Source organism: Somniosus microcephalus, unplaced genomic scaffold (genome assembly GCF_052327205.1).
Source record: "Somniosus microcephalus isolate GS21.2 unplaced genomic scaffold, FLI_Smic_1.0 unresolved_chr1, whole genome shotgun sequence".
NCBI classification, from domain to species: Eukaryota; Metazoa; Chordata; class Chondrichthyes; order Squaliformes; family Somniosidae; genus Somniosus; species Somniosus microcephalus.
In genome coordinates this window covers 28,272,413-28,294,296 of record NW_028225179.1, presented here as the reverse complement: position 1 = coordinate 28,294,296, position 21,884 = coordinate 28,272,413, and the positions used below count along the sequence as shown (strand labels likewise).

General features: G+C 43.7%; 22 non-coding genes across 22 annotated transcripts; 11 read left to right on the top strand and 11 right to left on the bottom strand.

Moving 5' to 3' along the window:
* Window positions 1-19: 19 nt before the first annotated feature.
* Window positions 20-107, top strand: trnap-ugg (transfer RNA proline (anticodon UGG)). Its single transcript is given in 2 exon segments — window positions 20-55; window positions 72-107. It is a non-coding gene; the product is annotated as a tRNA-Pro (tRNA).
* A 1,518-nt stretch (window positions 108-1,625) lies between these two features.
* On the top strand, window positions 1,626-1,713 carry trnap-ugg (transfer RNA proline (anticodon UGG)). Its single transcript is given in 2 exon segments — window positions 1,626-1,661; window positions 1,678-1,713. It is a non-coding gene; the product is annotated as a tRNA-Pro (tRNA).
* Window positions 1,714-2,640: 927 nt separating this feature from the next.
* Window positions 2,641-2,722, bottom strand: trnas-gcu (transfer RNA serine (anticodon GCU)). The gene has a single exon. It is a non-coding gene; the product is annotated as a tRNA-Ser (tRNA).
* Window positions 2,723-4,246: 1,524 nt separating this feature from the next.
* trnas-gcu (transfer RNA serine (anticodon GCU)) lies at window positions 4,247-4,328 on the bottom strand. Its single transcript has one exon. It is a non-coding gene; the product is annotated as a tRNA-Ser (tRNA).
* A 509-nt stretch (window positions 4,329-4,837) lies between these two features.
* On the top strand, window positions 4,838-4,925 carry trnap-ugg (transfer RNA proline (anticodon UGG)). Its single transcript is given in 2 exon segments — window positions 4,838-4,873; window positions 4,890-4,925. It is a non-coding gene; the product is annotated as a tRNA-Pro (tRNA).
* Window positions 4,926-5,853: 928 nt separating this feature from the next.
* trnas-gcu (transfer RNA serine (anticodon GCU)) lies at window positions 5,854-5,935 on the bottom strand. Its single transcript has one exon. It is a non-coding gene; the product is annotated as a tRNA-Ser (tRNA).
* A 509-nt stretch (window positions 5,936-6,444) lies between these two features.
* Window positions 6,445-6,532, top strand: trnap-ugg (transfer RNA proline (anticodon UGG)). The gene is given in 2 exon segments: window positions 6,445-6,480; window positions 6,497-6,532. It is a non-coding gene; the product is annotated as a tRNA-Pro (tRNA).
* Window positions 6,533-7,459: 927 nt separating this feature from the next.
* Window positions 7,460-7,541, bottom strand: trnas-gcu (transfer RNA serine (anticodon GCU)). The gene has a single exon. It is a non-coding gene; the product is annotated as a tRNA-Ser (tRNA).
* A 509-nt stretch (window positions 7,542-8,050) lies between these two features.
* Window positions 8,051-8,138, top strand: trnap-ugg (transfer RNA proline (anticodon UGG)). The gene is given in 2 exon segments: window positions 8,051-8,086; window positions 8,103-8,138. It is a non-coding gene; the product is annotated as a tRNA-Pro (tRNA).
* Window positions 8,139-9,065: 927 nt separating this feature from the next.
* trnas-gcu (transfer RNA serine (anticodon GCU)) lies at window positions 9,066-9,147 on the bottom strand. The gene has a single exon. It is a non-coding gene; the product is annotated as a tRNA-Ser (tRNA).
* Window positions 9,148-9,656: 509 nt separating this feature from the next.
* On the top strand, window positions 9,657-9,744 carry trnap-ugg (transfer RNA proline (anticodon UGG)). The gene is given in 2 exon segments: window positions 9,657-9,692; window positions 9,709-9,744. It is a non-coding gene; the product is annotated as a tRNA-Pro (tRNA).
* Window positions 9,745-10,672: 928 nt separating this feature from the next.
* Window positions 10,673-10,754, bottom strand: trnas-gcu (transfer RNA serine (anticodon GCU)). The gene has a single exon. It is a non-coding gene; the product is annotated as a tRNA-Ser (tRNA).
* A 509-nt stretch (window positions 10,755-11,263) lies between these two features.
* Window positions 11,264-11,351, top strand: trnap-ugg (transfer RNA proline (anticodon UGG)). The gene is given in 2 exon segments: window positions 11,264-11,299; window positions 11,316-11,351. It is a non-coding gene; the product is annotated as a tRNA-Pro (tRNA).
* Window positions 11,352-12,278: 927 nt separating this feature from the next.
* trnas-gcu (transfer RNA serine (anticodon GCU)) lies at window positions 12,279-12,360 on the bottom strand. The gene has a single exon. It is a non-coding gene; the product is annotated as a tRNA-Ser (tRNA).
* Window positions 12,361-12,869: 509 nt separating this feature from the next.
* trnap-ugg (transfer RNA proline (anticodon UGG)) lies at window positions 12,870-12,957 on the top strand. The gene is given in 2 exon segments: window positions 12,870-12,905; window positions 12,922-12,957. It is a non-coding gene; the product is annotated as a tRNA-Pro (tRNA).
* A 928-nt stretch (window positions 12,958-13,885) lies between these two features.
* On the bottom strand, window positions 13,886-13,967 carry trnas-gcu (transfer RNA serine (anticodon GCU)). The gene has a single exon. It is a non-coding gene; the product is annotated as a tRNA-Ser (tRNA).
* Window positions 13,968-14,476: 509 nt separating this feature from the next.
* trnap-ugg (transfer RNA proline (anticodon UGG)) lies at window positions 14,477-14,564 on the top strand. Its single transcript is given in 2 exon segments — window positions 14,477-14,512; window positions 14,529-14,564. It is a non-coding gene; the product is annotated as a tRNA-Pro (tRNA).
* Window positions 14,565-15,491: 927 nt separating this feature from the next.
* trnas-gcu (transfer RNA serine (anticodon GCU)) lies at window positions 15,492-15,573 on the bottom strand. The gene has a single exon. It is a non-coding gene; the product is annotated as a tRNA-Ser (tRNA).
* Window positions 15,574-16,082: 509 nt separating this feature from the next.
* Window positions 16,083-16,170, top strand: trnap-ugg (transfer RNA proline (anticodon UGG)). Its single transcript is given in 2 exon segments — window positions 16,083-16,118; window positions 16,135-16,170. It is a non-coding gene; the product is annotated as a tRNA-Pro (tRNA).
* A 919-nt stretch (window positions 16,171-17,089) lies between these two features.
* trnas-gcu (transfer RNA serine (anticodon GCU)) lies at window positions 17,090-17,171 on the bottom strand. The gene has a single exon. It is a non-coding gene; the product is annotated as a tRNA-Ser (tRNA).
* A 509-nt stretch (window positions 17,172-17,680) lies between these two features.
* trnap-ugg (transfer RNA proline (anticodon UGG)) lies at window positions 17,681-17,768 on the top strand. The gene is given in 2 exon segments: window positions 17,681-17,716; window positions 17,733-17,768. It is a non-coding gene; the product is annotated as a tRNA-Pro (tRNA).
* Window positions 17,769-18,696: 928 nt separating this feature from the next.
* On the bottom strand, window positions 18,697-18,779 carry trnas-acu (transfer RNA serine (anticodon ACU)). The gene has a single exon. It is a non-coding gene; the product is annotated as a tRNA-Ser (tRNA).
* Between the last annotated feature and the right edge of the window lie 3,105 nt (window positions 18,780-21,884).

The window sequence follows — 21,884 nt, the reverse complement described above, 5'->3', positions numbered from 1 at the left end:
AATGGGAAATGACATCGGCGGCTCGTTGGTCTAGGGGTATGATTCTCGCTTTGGGCATTTCACGATTAAAATGCGAGAGGTCCCGGGTTCAAATCCCGGACGAGCCCTGGCACATTTTGTTAAACTCAACAACTCGGTCATCAAAGCTGAAATCGCTCTGCTTCTAAAAAAACGGCATGATCCGAGATTGTGAGCTCTGCCATTTCAAACAGACACAGAATGATCCGGGGCTGTGAGCACTCGCGGTTTAAACAGACCCAGAATGATTCGCAACTGACCGGGACCCCGCCCATTTTCGACAGGCCTGATTTTCAAAGCTTATGAAATCTATGGCAACATAAATCGGGCTGTTTCTAAAACGATGCCCGGTTTAATCTTGGACACCAAGTTGAAAATTCACTCCATTATCATTTTTCCCATTATCTCCGTCATTTTACTCCAGCCAAATGAACTGAGTTTAGGTGTCAGCCGTGGCTCAGCGGCAGCATACTCAAGCCTCACTCCAGAGACTTGAGTGCATAATCCAGGCTGACACTCCAGGGCAGTACTGAGGTAGTGCTGCACTGTCGGCAGTGCCGTCCTTCTAGTAAGATGTTAAACTGGGGCTTCAGATCCCATGAGAGAATGCTGAAAAGAACGAGGATTTCTCGCGCATTATTTATCTCTCAACCAAAGACCCAAAAACAGAAAATCTCGTCTTTAAGTTTGATAAATATTTTTGAAATTCCAAAGGAGAAATTTATGTTCCTGTTCCCTAATCATTTGCCTCTGTTGCCGCTAGTCTTTTCATTCGGTGCCAATCTCAAAGGAAGGAAGAAGGAAGAAAGGGTTCTCAATCTCCGATTCACGATCTCATCTCCACTTTCATTCAAGGTGGGTTGAGAAATTTCTTGGAAAAATTTAATTTACCAAGATATGAGCAATGCAGGGGCACAGACCAGCAACACCAGTGCAATTTTCACGAAATTGTATTTCAAGTAAGATTCAGTGAAATGCATGGAAAGTGCATCAGCATCAAACGTGTAATACATTAACGACGAGGATGGGATTCGAACCCACGCGTGCAGAGCACAATGGATTAGCAGTCCATCGCCTTAACCGCTCGACCATCTCGTCTCACCGATATACTGCTTTCAGACATTCCATTTCTTGCTTTTTACATCTAATTAGAACTACCCTGAAAGAAATTCAACTTCACCGCTTATCCTGCCCGTGCACACAGATCTACAATGTTGAAAATGTACAATCAGCTTAATGTAAGCAACAGGCCTTCCGTTACTTCAGATGAGGGACTGTCAAAAATGGCCGGTTTCACGCCAGATTCAGAATATAAAAAGTGTCGCCCAGATAATTAAAAGACCTTTGTAGGACTTGAACCTTCAATCTTCTGATAACTGAAGAATTTGCAAAAGAAGTCAGATGCCTAATCCATTAGTCTATGCGGCCGCTGATGCCGCTGAATCTCTTTTTATGGGGCGAATTGTGAGCAGGTTCAAGGAAACTGCTCGAAAAAAGAAGTGGATTGAGGAAAAGATAAAAATATTTCAACTGTATTAACAGGTCCTCTGTGAGCTGGATTCGCACCAGCGCAGTGAAACTCAATGCAAATGGGAAATGACATCGGCGGCTCGTTGGTCTAGGGGTATGATTCTCGCTTTGGGCATTTCACGATTAAAATGCGAGAGGTCCCGGGTTCAAATCCCGGACGAGCCCTGGCACATTTTGTTAAACTCAACAACTCGGTCATCAAAGCTGAAATCGCTCTGCTTCTAAAAAAACGGCATGATCCGAGATTGTGAGCTCTGCCATTTCAAACAGACACAGAATGATCCGGGGCTGTGAGCACTCGCGGTTTAAACAGACCCAGAATGATTCGCAACTGACCGCGACCCCGCCCATTTTCGACAGGCCTGATTTTCAAAGCTTATGAAATCTATGGCAACATAAATCGGGCTGTTTCTAAAACGATGCCCGGTTTAATCTTGGACACCAAGTTGAAAATTCACTCCATCATCATTTTTCCCATTATCTCCGTCATTTTACTCCAGCCAAATGAACTGAGTTTAGGTGTCAGCCGTGGCTCAGCGGCAGCATACTCAAGCCTCACTCCAGAGACTTGAATGCATAATCCAGGCTGACACTCCAGGGCAGTAATGAGGTAGTGCTGCACTGTCGGCAGTGCCGTCCTTCTAGTAAGATGTTAAACTGGGGCTTCAGATCCCATGAGAGAATGCTGAAAAGAACGAGGATTTCTCGCGCATTATTTATCTCTCAACCAAAGACCCAAAAACAGAAAATCTCGTCTTTAAGTTTGATAAATATTTTTGAAATTCCAAAGGAGAAATTTATGTTCCTGTTCCCTAATCATTTGCCTCTGTTGCCGCTAGTCTTTTCATTCGGTGCCAATCTCAAAGGAAGGAAGAAGGAAGAAAGGGTTCTCAATCTCCGATTCACGATCTCATCTCCACTTTCATTCAAGGTGGGTTGAGAAATTTCTTGGAAAAATTTAATTTACCAAGATATGAGCAATGCAGGGGCACAGACCAGCAACACCAGTGCAATTTTCACGGAATTGTATTTCAAGTAAGATTCAGTGAAATGCTTGGAAAGTGCATCAGCATCAAACGTGTAATACAGTAACGACGAGGATGGGATTCGAACCCACGCGTGCAGAGCACAATGAATTAGCAGTCCATCGCCTTAACCTCTCGGCCACCTCGTCTCACCAATATATTGCTTTCAGATATTCCATTTCTTGCTTTTTACATCTAATTAGAACTACCCTGAAAGAAATTCAACTTCACCGCTTATCCTGCCCGTGCACACAGATCTACAATGTTGAAAATGTACAATCAGCTTAATGTAAGCAACAGGCCTTCCGTTACTTCAGATGAGGGACTGTCAAAAATGGCCGGTTTCACGCCAGATTCAGAATATAAAAAGTGTCGCCCAGATAATTAAAAGACCTTTGTAGGACTTGAACCTTCAATCTTCTGATAACTGAAGAATTTGCAACAGAAGTCAGATGCCTAATCCATTAGTCTATGCGGCCGCTGATGCCGCTGAATCTCTTTTTATGGGGCGAATTGTGAGCAGGTTCAAGGAAACTGTTCGAAAAAAGAAGTGGATTGAGGAAAAGATAAAAATATTTCAACTGTATTAACAGGTCCTCTGTGAGCTGGATTCGCACCAGCGCAGTGAAACTCAATGCAAATGGGAAATGACATCGGCGGCTCGTTGGTCTAGGGGTATGATTCTCGCTTTGGGCATTTCACGATTAAAATGCGCGAGGTCCCGGGTTCAAATCCCGGACGAGCCCTGGCACATTTTGTTAAACTCAACAACTCGGTCATCAAAGCTGAAATCGCTCTGCTTCTAAAAAAACGGCATGATCCGAGATTGTGAGCTCTGCCATTTCAAACAGACACAGAATGATCCGGGGCTGTGAGCACTCGCGGTTTAAACAGACCCAGAATGATTCGCAACTGACCGCGACCCCGCCCATTTTCGACAGGCCTGATTTTCAAAGCTTATGAAATCTATGGCAACATAAATCGGGCTGTTTCTAAAACGATGCCCGGTTTAATCTTGGACACCAAGTTGAAAATTCACTCCATCATCATTTTTCCCATTATCTCCGTCATTTTACTCCAGCCAAATGAACTGAGTTTAGGTGTCAGCCGTGGCTCAGCGGCAGCAAACTCAAGCCTCACTCCAGAGACTTGAGTGCATAATCCAGGCTGACACTCCAGGGCAGTACTGAGGTAGTGCTGCACTGTCGGCAGTGCCGTCCTTCTAGTAAGATGTTAAACTGGGGCTTCAGATCCCATGAGAGAATGCTGAAAAGAACGAGGATTTCTCGCGCATTATTTATCTCTCAACCAAAGACCCAAAAACAGAAAATCTCGTCTTTAAGTTTGATAAATATTTTTGAAATTCCAAAGGAGAAATTTATGTTCCTGTTCCCTAATCATTTGCCTCTGTTGCCGCTAGTCTTTTCATTCGGTGCCAATCTCAAAGGAAGGAAGAAGGAAGAAAGGGTTCTCAATCTCCGATTCACGATCTCATCTCCACTTTCATTCAAGGTGGGTTGAGAAATTTCTTGGAAAAATTTAATTTACCAAGATATGAGCAATGCAGGGGCGCAGACCAGCAACACCAGTGCAATTTTCACGGAATTGTATTTCAAGTAAGATTCAGTGAAATGCTTGGAAAGTGCATCAGCATCAAACGTGTAATACAGTAACGACGAGGATGGGATTCGAACCCACGCGTGCAGAGCACAATGAATTAGCAGTCCATCGCCTTAACCTCTCGGCCACCTCGTCTCACCAATATATTGCTTTCAGATATTCCTTTTCTTGCTTTTTACATCTAATTAGAACTACCCTGAAAGAAATTCAACTTCACCGCTTATCCTGCCCGTGCACACAGATCTACAATGTTGAAAATGTACAATCAGCTTAATGTAAGCAACAGGCCTTCCGTTACTTCAGATGAGGGACTGTCAAAAATGGCCGGTTTCACGCCAGATTCAGAATATAAAAAGTGTCGCCCAGATAATTAAAAGACCTTTGTAGGACTTGAACCTTCAATCTTCTGATAACTGAAGAATTTGCAACAGAAGTCAGATGCCTAATCCATTAGTCTATGCGGCCGCTGATGCCGCTGAATCTCTTTTTATGGGGCGAATTGTGAGCAGGTTCAAGGAAACTGTTCGAAAAAAGAAGTAGATTGAGGAAAAGATAAAAATATTTCAACTGTATTAACAGGTCCTCTGTGAGCTGGATTCGCACCAGCGCAGTGAAACTCAATGCAAATGGGAAATGACATCGGCGGCTCGTTGGTCTAGGGGTATGATTCTCGCTTTGGGCATTTCACGATTAAAATGCGAGAGGTCCCGGGTTCAAATCCCGGACGAGCCCTGGCACATTTTGTTAAACTCAACAACTCGGTCATCAAAGCTGAAATCGCTCTGCTTCTAAAAAAACGGCATGATCCGAGATTGTGAGCTCTGCCATTTCAAACAGACACAGAATGATCCGGGGCTGTGAGCACTCGCGGTTTAAACAGACCCAGAATGATTCGCAACTGACCGCGACCCCGCCCATTTTCGACAGGCCTGATTTTCAAAGCTTATGAAATCTATGGCAACATAAATCGGGCTGTTTCTAAAACGATGCCCGGTTTAATCTTGGACACCAAGTTGAAAATTCACTCCATCATCATTTTTCCCATTATCTCCGTCATTTTACTCCAGCCAAATGAACTGAGTTTAGGTGTCAGCCGTGGCTCAGCGGCAGCATACTCAAGCCTCACTCCAGAGACTTGAATGCATAATCCAGGCTGACACTCCAGGGCAGTAATGAGGTAGTGCTGCACTGTCGGCAGTGCCGTCCTTCTAGTAAGATGTTAAACTGGGGCTTCAGATCCCATGAGAGAATGCTGAAAAGAACGAGGATTTCTCGCGCATTATTTATCTCTCAACCAAAGACCCAAAAACAGAAAATCTCGTCTTTAAGTTTGATAAATATTTTTGAAATTCCAAAGGAGAAATTTATGTTCCTGTTCCCTAATCATTTGCCTCTGTTGCCGCTAGTCTTTTCATTCGGTGCCAATCTCAAAGGAAGGAAGAAGGAAGAAAGGGTTCTCAATCTCCGATTCACGATCTCATACTCCACTTTCATTCAAGGTGGGTTGAGAAATTTCTTGGAAAAATTTAATTTACCAAGATATGAGCAATGCAGGGGCACAGACCAGCAACACCAGTGCAATTTTCACGGAATTGTATTTCAAGTAAGATTCAGTGAAATGCTTGGAAAGTGCATCAGCATCAAACGTGTAATACAGTAACGACGAGGATGGGATTCGAACCCACGCGTGCAGAGCACAATGAATTAGCAGTCCATCGCCTTAACCTCTCGGCCACCTCGTCTCACCAATATATTGCTTTCAGATATTCCATTTCTTGCTTTTTACATCTAATTAGAACTACCCTGAAAGAAATTCAACTTCGCCGCTTATCCTGCCCGTGCACACAGATCTACAATGTTGAAAATGTACAATCAGCTTAATGTAAGCAACAGGCCTTCCGTTACTTCAGATGAGGGACTGTCAAAAATGGCCGGTTTCACGCCAGATTCAGAATATAAAAAGTGTCGCCCAGATAATTAAAAGACCTTTGTAGGACTTGAACCTTCAATCTTCTGATAACTGAAGAATTTGCAACAGAAGTCAGATGCCTAATCCATTAGTCTATGGGGCCGCTGATGCCGCTGAATCTCTTTTTATGGGGCGAATTGTGAGCAGGTTCAAGGAAACTGTTCGAAAAAAGAAGTGGATTGAGGAAAAGATAAAAATATTTCAACTGTATTAACAGGTCCTCTGTGAGCTGGATTCGCACCAGCGCAGTGAAACTCAATGCAAATGGGAAATGACATCGGCGGCTCGTTGGTCTAGGGGTATGATTCTCGCTTTGGGCATTTCACGATTAAAATGCGAGAGGTCCCGGGTTCAAATCCCGGACGAGCCCTGGCACATTTTGTTAAACTCAACAACTCGGTCATCAAAGCTGAAATCGCTCTGCTTCTAAAAAAACGGCATGATCCGAGATTGTGAGCTCTGCCATTTCAAACAGACACTGAATGATCCGGGGCTGTGAGCACTCGCGGTTTAAACAGACCCAGAATGATTCGCAACTGACCGCGACCCCGCCCATTTTCGACAGGCCTGATTTTCAAAGCTTATGAAATCTATGGCAACATAAATCGGGCTGTTTCTAAAACGATGCCCGGTTTAATCTTGGACACCAAGTTGAAAATTCACTCCATCATCATTTTTCCCATTATCTCCGTCATTTTACTCCAGCCAAATGAACTGAGTTTAGGTGTCAGCCGTGGCTCAGCGGCAGCATACTCAAGCCTCACTCCAGAGACTTGAGTGCATAATCCAGGCTGACACTCCAGGGCAGTACTGAGGTAGTGCTGCACTGTCGGCAGTGCCGTCCTTCTAGTAAGATGTTAAACTGGGGCTTCAGATCCCATGAGAGAATGGTGAAAAGAACGAGGATTTCTCGCGCATTATTTATCTCTCAACCAAAGACCCAAAAACAGAAAATCTCGTCTTTAAGTTTGATAAATATTTTTGAAATTCCAAAGGAGAAATTTATGTTCCTGTTCCCTAATCATTTGCCTCTGTTGCCGCTAGTCTTTTCATTCGGTGCCAATCTCAAAGGAAGGAAGAAGGAAGAAAGGGTTCTCAATCTCCGATTCACGATCTCATCTCCACTTTCATTCAAGGTGGGTTGAGAAATTTCTTGGAAAAATTTAATTTACCAAGATATGAGCAATGCAGGGGCGCAGACCAGCAACACCAGTGCAATTTTCACGGAATTGTATTTCAAGTAAGATTCAGTGAAATGCTTGGAAAGTGCATCAGCATCAAACGTGTAATACAGTAACGACGAGGATGGGATTCGAACCCACGCGTGCAGAGCACAATGAATTAGCAGTCCATCGCCTTAACCTCTCGGCCACCTCGTCTCACCAATATATTGCTTTCAGATATTCCATTTCTTGCTTTTTACATCTAATTAGAACTACCCTGAAAGAAATTCAACTTCACCGCTTATCCTGCCCGTGCACACAGATCTACAATGTTGAAAATGTACAATCAGCTTAATGTAAGCAACAGGCCTTCCGTTACTTCAGATGAGGGACTGTCAAAAATGGCCGGTTTCACGCCAGATTCAGAATATAAAAAGTGTCGCCCAGATAATTAAAAGACCTTTGTAGGACTTGAACCTTCAATCTTCTGATAACTGAAGAATTTGCAACAGAAGTCAGATGCCTAATCCATTAGTCTATGCGGCCGCTGATGCCGCTGAATCTCTTTTTATGGGGCGAATTGTGAGCAGGTTCAAGGAAACTGTTCGAAAAAAGAAGTGGATTGAGGAAAAGATAAAAATATTTCAACTGTATTAACAGGTCCTCTGTGAGCTGGATTCGCACCAGCGCAGTGAAACTCAATGCAAATGGGAAATGACATCGGCGGCTCGTTGGTCTAGGGGTATGATTCTCGCTTTGGGCATTTCACGATTAAAATGCGAGAGGTCCCGGGTTCAAATCCCGGACGAGCCCTGGCACATTTTGTTAAACTCAACAACTCGGTCATCAAAGCTGAAATCGCTCTGCTTCTAAAAAAACGGCATGATCCGAGATTGTGAGCTCTGCCATTTCAAACAGACACAGAATGATCCGGGGCTGTGAGCACTCGCGGTTTAAACAGACCCAGAATGATTCGCAACTGACCGCGACCCCGCCCATTTTCGACAGGCCTGATTTTCAAACCTTATGAAATCTATGGCAACATAAATCGGGCTGTTTCTAAAACGATGCCCGGTTTAATCTTGGACACCAAGTTGAAAATTCACTCCATCATCATTTTTCCCATTATCTCCGTCATTTTACTCCAGCCAAATGAACTGAGTTTAGGTGTCAGCCGTGGCTCAGCGGCAGCATACTCAAGCCTCACTCCAGAGACTTGAGTGCATAATCCAGGCTGACACTCCAGGGCAGTACTGAGGTAGTGCTGCACTGTCGGCAGTGCCGTCCTTCTAGTAAGATGTTAAACTGGGGCTTCAGATCCCATGAGAGAATGCTGAAAAGAACGAGGATTTCTCGCGCATTATTTATCTCTCAACCAAAGACCCAAAAACAGAAAATCTCGTCTTTAAGTTTGATAAATATTTTTGAAATTCCAAAGGAGAAATTTATGTTCCTGTTCCCTAATCATTTGCCTCTGTTGCCGCTAGTCTTTTCATTCGGTGCCAATCTCAAAGGAAGGAAGAAGGAAGAAAGGGTTCTCAATCTCCGATTCACGATCTCATCTCCACTTTCATTCAAGGTGGGTTGATAAATTTCTTGGAAAAATTTAATTTACCAAGATATGAGCAATGCAGGGGCGCAGACCAGCAACACCAGTGCAATTTTCACGGAATTGTATTTCAAGTAAGATTCAGTGAAATGCTTGGAAAGTGCATCAGCATCAAACGTGTAATACAGTAACGACGAGGATGGGATTCGAACCCACGCGTGCAGAGCACAATGAATTAGCAGTCCATCGCCTTAACCTCTCGGCCACCTCGTCTCACCAATATATTGCTTTCAGATATTCCTTTTCTTGCTTTTTACATCTAATTAGAACTACCCTGAAAGAAATTCAACTTCACCGCTTATCCTGCCCGTGCACACAGATCTACAATGTTGAAAATGTACAATCAGCTTAATGTAAGCAACAGGCCTTCCGTTACTTCAGATGAGGGACTGTCAAAAATGGCCGGTTTCACGCCAGATTCAGAATATAAAAAGTGTCGCCCAGATAATTAAAAGACCTTTGTAGGACTTGAACCTTCAATCTTCTGATAACTGAAGAATTTGCAACAGAAGTCAGATGCCTAATCCATTAGTCTATGCGGCCGCTGATGCCGCTGAATCTCTTTTTATGGGGCGAATTGTGAGCAGGTTCAAGGAAACTGTTCGAAAAAAGAAGTAGATTGAGGAAAAGATAAAAATATTTCAACTGTATTAACAGGTCCTCTGTGAGCTGGATTCGCACCAGCGCAGTGAAACTCAATGCAAATGGGAAATGACATCGGCGGCTCGTTGGTCTAGGGGTATGATTCTCGCTTTGGGCATTTCACGATTAAAATGCGAGAGGTCCCGGGTTCAAATCCCGGACGAGCCCTGGCACATTTTGTTAAACTCAACAACTCGGTCATCAAAGCTGAAATCGCTCTGCTTCTAAAAAAACGGCATGATCCGAGATTGTGAGCTCTGCCATTTCAAACAGACACAGAATGATCCGGGGCTGTGAGCACTCGCGGTTTAAACAGACCCAGAATGATTCGCAACTGACCGCGACCCCGCCCATTTTCGACAGGCCTGATTTTCAAAGCTTATGAAATCTATGGCAACATAAATCGGGCTGTTTCTAAAACGATGCCCGGTTTAATCTTGGACACCAAGTTGAAAATTCACTCCATCATCATTTTTCCCATTATCTCCGTCATTTTACTCCAGCCAAATGAACTGAGTTTAGGTGTCAGCCGTGGCTCAGCGGCAGCATACTCAAGCCTCACTCCAGAGACTTGAATGCATAATCCAGGCTGACACTCCAGGGCAGTAATGAGGTAGTGCTGCACTGTCGGCAGTGCCGTCCTTCTAGTAAGATGTTAAACTGGGGCTTCAGATCCCATGAGAGAATGCTGAAAAGAACGAGGATTTCTCGCGCATTATTTATCTCTCAACCAAAGACCCAAAAACAGAAAATCTCGTCTTTAAGTTTGATAAATATTTTTGAAATTCCAAAGGAGAAATTTATGTTCCTGTTCCCTAATCATTTGCCTCTGTTGCCGCTAGTCTTTTCATTCGGTGCCAATCTCAAAGGAAGGAAGAAGGAAGAAAGGGTTCTCAATCTCCGATTCACGATCTCATACTCCACTTTCATTCAAGGTGGGTTGAGAAATTTCTTGGAAAAATTTAATTTACCAAGATATGAGCAATGCAGGGGCACAGACCAGCAACACCAGTGCAATTTTCACGGAATTGTATTTCAAGTAAGATTCAGTGAAATGCTTGGAAAGTGCATCAGCATCAAACGTGTAATACAGTAACGACGAGGATGGGATTCGAACCCACGCGTGCAGAGCACAATGAATTAGCAGTCCATCGCCTTAACCTCTCGGCCACCTCGTCTCACCAATATATTGCTTTCAGATATTCCATTTCTTGCTTTTTAAATCTAATTCGAACTACCCTGAAAGAAATTCAACTTCGCCGCTTATCCTGCCCGTGCACACAGATCTACAATGTTGAAAATGTACAATCAGCTTAATGTAAGCAACAGGCCTTCCGTTACTTCAGATGAGGGACTGTCAAAAATGGCCGGTTTCACGCCAGATTCAGAATATAAAAAGTGTCGCCCAGATAATTAAAAGACCTTTGTAGGACTTGAACCTTCAATCTTCTGATAACTGAAGAATTTGCAACAGAAGTCAGATGCCTAATCCATTAGTCTATGGGGCCGCTGATGCCGCTGAATCTCTTTTTATGGGGCGAATTGTGAGCAGGTTCAAGGAAACTGTTCGAAAAAAGAAGTGGATTGAGGAAAAGATAAAAATATTTCAACTGTATTAACAGGTCCTCTGTGAGCTGGATTCGCACCAGCGCAGTGAAACTCAATGCAAATGGGAAATGACATCGGCGGCTCGTTGGTCTAGGGGTATGATTCTCGCTTTGGGCATTTCACGATTAAAATGCGAGAGGTCCCGGGTTCAAATCCCGGACGAGCCCTGGCACATTTTGTTAAACTCAACAACTCGGTCATCAAAGCTGAAATCGCTCTGCTTCTAAAAAAACGGCATGATCCGAGATTGTGAGCTCTGCCATTTCAAACAGACACTGAATGATCCGGGGCTGTGAGCACTCGCGGTTTAAACAGACCCAGAATGATTCGCAACTGACCGCGACCCCGCCCATTTTCGACAGGCCTGATTTTCAAAGCTTATGAAATCTATGGCAACATAAATCGGGCTGTTTCTAAAACGATGCCCGGTTTAATCTTGGACACCAAGTTGAAAATTCACTCCATCATCATTTTTCCCATTATCTCCGTCATTTTACTCCAGCCAAATGAACTGAGTTTAGGTGTCAGCCGTGGCTCAGCGGCAGCATACTCAAGCCTCACTCCAGAGACTTGAGTGCATAATCCAGGCTGACACTCCAGGGCAGTACTGAGGTAGTGCTGCACTGTCGGCAGTGCCGTCCTTCTAGTAAGATGTTAAACTGGGGCTTCAGATCCCATGAGAGAATGGTGAAAAGAACGAGGATTTCTCGCGCATTATTTATCTCTCAACCAAAGACCCAAAAACAGAAAATCTCGTCTTTAAGTTTGATAAATATTTTTGAAATTCCAAAGGAGAAATTTATGTTCCTGTTCCCTAATCATTTGCCTCTGTTGCCGCTAGTCTTTTCATTCGGTGCCAATCTCAAAGGAAGGAAGAAGGAAGAAAGGGTTCTCAATCTCCGATTCACGATCTCATCTCCACTTTCATTCAAGGTGGGTTGAGAAATTTCTTGGAAAAATTTAATTTACCAAGATATGAGCAATGCAGGGGCGCAGACCAGCAACACCAGTGCAATTTTCACGGAATTGTATTTCAAGTAAGATTCAGTGAAATGCTTGGAAAGTGCATCAGCATCAAACGTGTAATACAGTAACGACGAGGATGGGATTCGAACCCACGCGTGCAGAGCACAATGAATTAGCAGTCCATCGCCTTAACCTCTCGGCCACCTCGTCTCACCAATATATTGCTTTCAGATATTCCATTTCTTGCTTTTTACATCTAATTAGAACTACCCTGAAAGAAATTCAACTTCACCGCTTATCCTGCCCGTGCACACAGATCTACAATGTTGAAAATGTACAATCAGCTTAATGTAAGCAACAGGCCTTCCGTTACTTCAGATGAGGGACTGTCAAAAATGGCCGGTTTCACGCCAGATTCAGAATATAAAAAGTGTCGCCCAGATAATTAAAAGACCTTTGTAGGACTTGAACCTTCAATCTTCTGATAACTGAAGAATTTGCAACAGAAGTCAGATGCCTAATCCATTAGTCTATGCGGCCGCTGATGCCGCTGAATCTCTTTTTATGGGGCGAATTGTGAGCAGGTTCAAGGAAACTGTTCGAAAAAAGAAGTGGATTGAGGAAAAGATAAAAATATTTCAACTGTATTAACAGGTCCTCTGTGAGCTGGATTCGCACCAGCGCAGTGAAACTCAATGCAAATGGGAAATGACATCGGCGGCTCGTTGGTCTAGGGGTATGATTCTCGCTTTGGGCATTTCACGATTAAAATGCGAGAGGTCCCGGGTTCAAATCCCGGACGAGCCCTGGCACATTTTGTTAAACTCAACAACTCGGTCATCAAAGCTGAAATCGCTCTGCTTCTAAAAAAACGGCATGATCCGAGATTGTGAGCTCTGCCATTTCAAACAGACACAGAATGATCCGGGGCTGTGAGCACTCGCGGTTTAAACAGACCCAGAATGATTCGCAACTGACCGCGACCCCGCCCATTATAGACAGGCCTGATTTTCAAAGCTTATGAAATCTATGGCAACATAAATCGGGCTGTTTCTAAAACGATGCCCGGTTTAATCTTGGACACCAAGTTGAAAATTCACTCCATCATCATTTTTCCCATTATCTCCGTCATTTTACTCCAGCCAAATGAACTGAGTTTAGGTGTCAGCCGTGGCTCAGCGGCAGCATACTCAAGCCTCACTCCAGAGACTTGAATGCATAATCCAGGCTGACACTCCAGGGCAGTAATGAGGTAGTGCTGCACTGTCGGCAGTGCCGTCCTTCTAGTAAGATGTTAAACTGGGGCTTCAGATCCCATGAGAGAATGCTGAAAAGAACGAGGATTTCTCGCGCATTATTTATCTCTCAACCAAAGACCCAAAAACAGAAAATCTCGTCTTTAAGTTTGATAAATATTTTTGAAATTCCAAAGGAGAAATTTATGTTCCTGTTCCCTAATCATTTGCCTCTGTTGCCGCTAGTCTTTTCATTCGGTGCCAATCTCAAAGGAAGGAAGAAGGAAGAAAGGGTTCTCAATCTCCGATTCACGATCTCATACTCCACTTTCATTCAAGGTGGGTTGAGAAATTTCTTGGAAAAATTTAATTTACCAAGATATGAGCAATGCAGGGGCACAGACCAGCAACACCAGTGCAATTTTCACGGAATTGTATTTCAAGTAAGATTCAGTGAAATGCTTGGAAAGTGCATCAGCATCAAACGTGTAATACAGTAACGACGAGGATGGGATTCGAACCCACGCGTGCAGAGCACAATGAATTAGCAGTCCATCGCCTTAACCTCTCGGCCACCTCGTCTCACCAATATATTGCTTTCAGATATTCCATTTCTTGCTTTTTACATCTAATTCGAACTACCCTGAAAGAAATTCAACTTCGCCGCTTATCCTGCCCGTGCACACAGATCTACAATGTTGAAAATGTACAATCAGCTTAATGTAAGCAACAGGCCTTCCGTTACTTCAGATGAGGGACTGTCAAAAATGGCCGGTTTCACGCCAGATTCAGAATATAAAAAGTGTCGCCCAGATAATTAAAAGACCTTTGTAGGACTTGAACCTTCAATCTTCTGATAACTGAAGAATTTGCAACAGAAGTCAGATGCCTAATCCATTAGTCTATGGGGCCGCTGATGCCGCTGAATCTCTTTTTATGGGGCGAATTGTGAGCAGGTTCAAGGAAACTGTTCGAAAAAAGAAGTGGATTGAGGAAAAGATAAAAATATTTCAACTGTATTAACAGGTCCTCTGTGAGCTGGATTCGCACCAGCGCAGTGAAACTCAATGCAAATGGGAAATGACATCGGCGGCTCGTTGGTCTAGGGGTATGATTCTCGCTTTGGGCATTTCACGATTAAAATGCGAGAGGTCCCGGGTTCAAATCCCGGACGAGCCCTGGCACATTTTGTTAAACTCAACAACTCGGTCATCAAAGCTGAAATCGCTCTGCTTCTAAAAAAACGGCATGATCCGAGATTGTGAGCTCTGCCATTTCAAACAGACACTGAATGATCCGGGGCTGTGAGCACTCGCGGTTTAAACAGACCCAGAATGATTCGCAACTGACCGCGACCCCGCCCATTTTCGACAGGCCTGATTTTCAAAGCTTATGAAATCTATGGCAACATAAATCGGGCTGTTTCTAAAACGATGCCCGGTTTAATCTTGGACACCAAGTTGAAAATTCACTCCATCATCATTTTTCCCATTATCTCCGTCATTTTACTCCAGCCAAATGAACTGAGTTTAGGTGTCAGCCGTGGCTCAGCGGCAGCATACTCAAGCCTCACTCCAGAGACTTGAGTGCATAATCCAGGCTGACACTCCAGGGCAGTACTGAGGTAGTGCTGCACTGTCGGCAGTGCCGTCCTTCTAGTAAGATGTTAAACTGGGGCTTCAGATCCCATGAGAGAATGGTGAAAAGAACGAGGATTTCTCGCGCATTATTTATCTCTCAACCAAAGACCCAAAAACAGAAAATCTCGTCTTTAAGTTTGATAAATATTTTTGAAATTCCAAAGGAGAAATTTATGTTCCTGTTCCCTAATCATTTGCCTCTGTTGCCGCTAGTCTTTTCATTCGGTGCCAATCTCAAAGGAAGGAAGAAGGAAGAAAGGGTTCTCAATCTCCGATTCACGGTCTCATCTCCACTTTCATTCAAGGTGGGTTGAGAAATTTCTTGGAAAAATTTAATTTACCAAGATATGAGCAATGCAGGGGCGCAGACCAGCAACACCAGTGCAATTTTCACGGAATTGTATTTCAAGTAAGATTCAGTGAAATGCTTGGAAAGTGCATCAGCATCAAACGTGTAATACAGTAACGACGAGGATGGGATTCGAACCCACGCGTGCAGAGCACAATGAATTAGCAGTCCATCGCCTTAACCTCTCGGCCACCTCGTCTCACCAATATATTGCTTTCAGATATTCCATTTCTTGCTTTTTACATCTAATTAGAACTACCCTGAAAGAAATTCAACTTCACCGCTTATCCTGCCCGTGCACACAGATCTACAATGTTGAAAATGTACAATCAGCTTAATGTAAGCAACAGGCCTTCCGTTACTTCAGATGAGGGACTGTCAAAAATGGCCGGTTTCACGCCAGATTCAGAATATAAAAAGTGTCGCCCAGATAATTAAAAGACCTTTGTAGGACTTGAACCTTCAATCTTCTGATAACTGAAGAATTTGCAACAGAAGTCAGATGCCTAATCCATTAGTCTATGCGGCCGCTGATGCCGCTGAATCTCTTTTTATGGGGCGAATTGTGAGCAGGTTCAAGGAAACTGTTCGAAAAAAGAAGTGGATTGAGGAAAAGATAAAAATATTTCAACTGTATTAACAGGTCCTCTGTGAGCTGGATTCGCACCAGCGCAGTGAAACTCAATGCAAATGGGAAATGACATCGGCGGCTCGTTGGTCTAGGGGTATGATTCTCGCTTTGGGCATTTCACGATTAAAATGCGAGAGGTCCCGGGTTCAAATCCCGGACGAGCCCTGGCACATTTTGTTAAACTCAACAACTCGGTCATCAAAGCTGAAATCGCTCTGCTTCTAAAAAAACGGCATGATCCGAGATTGTGAGCTCTGCCATTTCAAACAGACACAGAATGATCCGGGGCTGTGAGCACTCGCGGTTTAAACAGACCCAGAATGATTCGCAACTGACCGCGACCCCGCCCATTTTCGACAGGCCTGATTTTCAAAGCTTATGAAATCTATGGCAACATAAATCGGGCTGTTTCTAAAACGATGCCCGGTTTAATCTTGGACACCAAGTTGAAAATTCACTCCATCATCATTTTTCCCATTATCTCCGTCATTTTACTCCAGCCAAATGAACTGAGTTTAGGTGTCAGCCGTGGCTCAGCGGCAGCATACTCAAGCCTCACTCCAGAGACTTGAGTGCATAATCCAGGCTGACACTCCAGGGCTATACTGAGGTAGTGCTGCACTGTCGGCAGTGCCGTCCTTCTAGTAAGATGTTAAACTGGGGCTTCAGATCCCATGAGAGAATGCTGAAAAGAACGAGGATTTCTCGCGCATTATTTATCTCTCAACCAAAGACCCAAAAACAGAAAATCTCGTCTTTAAGTTTGATAAATATTTTTGAAATTCCAAAGGAGAAATTTATGTTCCTGTTCCCTAATCATTTGCCTCTGGTCTTTTCATTCGGTGCCAATCTCAAAGGAAGGAAGAAGGAAGAGAGGGTTTTCAATCTCCGATTCACGATCTCATCTCCACTTTCATTCAAGGTGGGTTGAGAAATTTCTTGGAATATTTTAATTTTACCAAGTTATGAGCAATGCAGGGGAACAGACCAGCAACACCATTGCAATTTTCACGAAATTGTATTTCAAGTAAGATTCAGTGAAATGCTTGGAAAGTGCATCAGCATTAAACGTGTAATACAGTAACGACGAGGATGGGATTTGAACCCACGCGTGCAGAGCACAATGAATTAGCAGTCCATCGCCTTAACCTCTCGGCCACCTCGTCTCACCAATATATTGCTTTCAGATATTCCATTTCTTGCTTTTTACATCTAATTAGGACTACCCTGAAAGAAATTCAACTTCACCGCTTATCCTGCCCGTGCACACAGATCTACAATGTTGAAAATGTACAATCAGCTTAATGTAAGCAACAGGCCTTCCGTTACTTCAGATGAGGGACTGTCAAAAATGGCCGGTTTCACGCCAGATTCAGAATATAAAAAGTGTCGCCCAGATAATTAAAAGACCTTTGTAGGACTTGAACCTTCAATCTTCTGATAACTGAAGAATTTGCAACAGAAGTCAGATGCCTAATCCATTAGTCTATGCGGCCGCTGATGCCGCTGAATCTCTTTTTATGGGGCGAATTGTGAGCAGGTTCAAGGAAACTGTTCGAAAAAAGAAGTGGATTGAGGAAAAGATAAAAATATTTCAACTGTATTAACAGGTCCTCTGTGAGCTGGATTCGCACCAGCGCAGTGAAACTCAATGCAAATGGGAAATGACATCGGCGGCTCGTTGGTCTAGGGGTATGATTCTCGCTTTGGGCATTTCACGATTAAAATGCGAGAGGTCCCGGGTTCAAATCCCGGACGAGCCCTGGCACATTTTGTTAAACTCAACAACTCGGTCATCAAAGCTGAAATCGCTCTGCTTCTAAAAAAACGGCATGATCCGAGATTGTGAGCTCTGCCATTTCAAACAGACACTGAATGATCCGGGGCTGTGAGCACTCGCGGTTTAAACAGACCCAGAATGATTCGCAACTGACCGCGACCCCGCCCATTTTCGACAGGCCTGATTTTCAAAGCTTATGAAATCTATGGCAACATAAATCGGGCTGTTTCTAAAACGATGCCCGGTTTAATCTTGGACACCAAGTTGAAAATTCACTCCATCATCATTTTTCCCATTATCTCCGTCATTTTACTCCAGCCAAATGAACTGAGTTTAGGTGTCAGCCGTGGCTCAGCGGCAGCATACTCAAGCCTCACTCCAGAGACTTGAGTGCATAATCCAGGCTGACACTCCAGGGCAGTACTGAGGTAGTGCTGCACTGTCGGCAGTGCCGTCCTTCTAGTAAGATGTTAAACTGGGGCTTCAGATCCCATGAGAGAATGCTGAAAAGAACGAGGATTTCTCGCGCATTATTTATCTCTCAACCAAAGACCCAAAAACAGAAAATCTCGTCTTTAAGTTTGATAAATATTTTTGAAATTCCAAAGGAGAAATTTATGTTCCTGTTCCCTAATCATTTGCCTCTGTTGCCGCTAGTCTTTTCATTCGGTGCCAATCTCAAAGGAAGGAAGAAGGAAGAGAGGGTTCTCAATCTTCGATTCACGATCTCATCTCCACTTTCATTCAAGGTGGGTTGAGAAATTTCTTGGAATATTTTAATTTTAACAAGAAAAGAGCAATGCAGGGGCACAGACCAGCAACACCAGTGCAATTTTCACGAAATTGTATTTCAAGTAAGATTCAGTGAAATGCTTGGAAAGTGCATCAGCATCAAACGTGTAATACAGTAACGACGAGGATGGGATTCGAACTCCACGCCTGCAGAGCACAATGGATTAGTAGTCCATCGCCTTAACCGCTCGACCACCTCGTCTCACCAGTATACTGCTTTCAGACATTCCATTTCTTGCTCTTTGCATCTAATTAGAACTACCCTGAAAGAAATTCAAGTTCACCGCTTATCCTGCCCGTGCACAAAGATCTAAAATGTTGATAATGTACAATCAGCTTAATGTAAGCAACAGGCCTTCCGTTACTTCAGATGAGGGGCTGTCAAAAATGGCCGGTTTCACGCCAGATTCAGAATATAAAAAGTGTCGCCCAGATAATTAAAGGACCTTTGTAAGACTTGAACCTTCAATCTTCTGATAAATGAAAAATTTGCAACAGAAGTAAGATGCCTAATCCATTAGTCTATGCGGCCGCTGATGCCGCTGAATCTCTTTTTATGGGGCGAATTGTGAGCAGGTTCAAGGAAACTGCTCGAAAAAAGAAGTGGATTGAGGAAAAGATAAAAATATTTCAACTGAATTAACAGGTCCTCTGTGAGCTGGATTCGCACCAGCGCAGTGAAACTCAATGCAAATGGGAAATGACATCGGCGGCTCGTTGGTCTCGGGGTATGATTCTCGCTTTGGGCATTTCACGATTGAAATGGGAGAAGTCCCGGGTTCTAAATCCCGGACGAGCCCTGACACATTTTGTTAAACTCAACAACTCGGTCATAAAAGCTGAAATCGCTCTGCTTCTGAAAAAACGGCATGATCCGAGATTGTGAGCTCTGCCATTTCAAACAGACACAGAATGATCCGGGACTGTGAGCACTCCCGCTTCAAACAGACCCAGAATGATTCGCAACTGACCGCGACCCCGCCCATTATAGACAGGCCTGATTTTCAAAGCTTATGAAATCTATGGCAACATAAATCGGGCTGTTTCTAAAACGATGCCCGGTTTAATCTTGGACGCCAAGTTGAAAGTTTACTCCATTATCATTTTTCCCTTTATCTCCGTCATTTTACTCCAGCCAAATGAACTGAGTTTAGGTGTCAGCCGTGGCTCAGCGGTAGCAAACTCAAGCCTCACTCCAGAGACTTGAGCACATAATCCAGGCTGCCACTCCAGGGCAGTGCTGAGGTAGTGCTGCACTGTCGAGAGTGCCGTCTTTCTAGTAAGATGTTAAACTGGGGCTTCAGATACCATGAGAGAATGCTGAAAAGAACGAGGATTTCTCGCGCATTATTTATCTCTCAACCAAAGTCCCAAAAACAGAAAAATCGTCATTAAGTTTGATAAATATTTTTGAAATTAAATTGGCCGCAAAGGAGAAATTTATGTTTCTGCTCCCTAATCATTTGCCTGTGTTGCCGCTAGTCTTTCATTCGGTGCCAATCGCAGAGGACGGAAGAAGGAAGAGAGGGTTCTCAGTCTCCGATTCGCGATCTCATCTCCACTTTCATTCAAGGTGGGTTGAGAAATTTTTTGGAATATTTTAATTTTAACAAGATATGAGCAATGCAGAGGCACAGACTAGCAACACAAGTGCAATTTTCAGGAAATTGTATTTCAAGTAAGATTCAGTAAAATGCTTAGAAAGTGCATCAGCATCAAACGTGTAATATAACAGCGACGAGGATTGGATTCTAACCCACGCTTGTAAAGCACAATGGATTAGCAGTCCATCGCCTTAACCTCTCGGCCACCTTTTCTCACCGATACACTGCTCTCAGACATTCCATTTCTTGCATTTTGCATCTAAGTAGAACTACCCTGAAAGAAATTCAACTTCAGGTGAGGGACTGTCAAAAATGGTCGGTTTAACGCCAGATTCAGAATATAAAAAGTGTCACCCAGATAACTAAACGACCGTGGTTGGACTCGAACCTTCAATCTTCTGATAACTAAAGCATTTGGAACGGAAGTCAAACGTCTTATCCATTAATCTGTGCCTCCGCTGATGCCGGTGAAACTCTTTTTACGGGGCGAATTGTGAGCAGGTTCAAGGAAACTGCTCGAAAAAAGAAGTGGGTTGAGTAAAAGATAAAAATATTTCAACTGAATAAACAGGTCCTCTGTGAGCTGGATTCGCACGTTTTGTTAAACTCAACAACTCGGTCATCAAATCTGAAATCGCTCTTCTTTAAAAAAAACCGGAATGATCCGGGACTGGGAGCTCTGCCGTTTTTAACAGACACAGAATGATCCGGGACTGTGAGTACTCCCGGTTCGAACAGACCCAGAATGATTCGCAACTGACCACGACCCCGCCCATTATAGACAGGCCTGATTTTCAATGCTTATGAAATCGATGGCAACATAAGTCGGGCTGTTTCTTTACCGAGCGGCCGATTACGATGCCCGGTTTTTCCTGGACGCCAAGTTGAAGGTTTACTCCATTATAATTATTCCCTTTATCTCCGACATTTCACTCCAGCCAAATGAACTGAGTGTAGGTGTCAGCCCTCGCTCAACGGTAGCAAACTCAAGCCCCTCTCCAGAGAATTGAGCACATAATCCAGGCTGACACTCCAGTGTAGTACTGAGGTAGTGCCGTCTTTCTGGTAGGATGCTAAACCGGGGTCTCAGATCCCATGAGAGTATGCCGAAAAGAACGAGGATTTCTCGCCCATAATTTACCTCTCAACCAAAGAAACTAAAAGAGAAAATCTCGTCATTAACGTTGATAAATATTTTTGAAATTGCATTGCCTCCTAAAGGAGAAATTTATGTTTCTGCTCCCTAATCATTTGCCCCTGTTCCCGCATTCGGTTCCAATCTCAGAAGGAGGAAGTGAGAGTCCATTTTGGTGATGGGGCAGAAATTGAGCCCTCGGCTGAGAGCTTCAATTTCGTCTGGTTGAAGGGTGAGGTCCGATAGGTTGACGATGGACCTCCCTGTGGTTTCAACCGTGGTACCGGGGGTGGTTTGGTTGCTGCTGCTGGTGATCACCTTGTGATAAATGGCAGTTAGAAAGATTACCTATAAACATCTGACATTAGTCTCTGACTATATAAGCTGTGTCTTTATGCGTCTCTCCACTTCACCTGACGAAGGAGCAGCGCTCTGAAAGCTTGTGACTTCAAATAAAGCTGTTGGACTATAACCTGGTGTTGTGTGACTTCTTACGTTTGTCCACCCCAGTCCAACTCCAGCATCTCCACACCATGATAAGATATAGATCACAGAGTTAACATCAAAG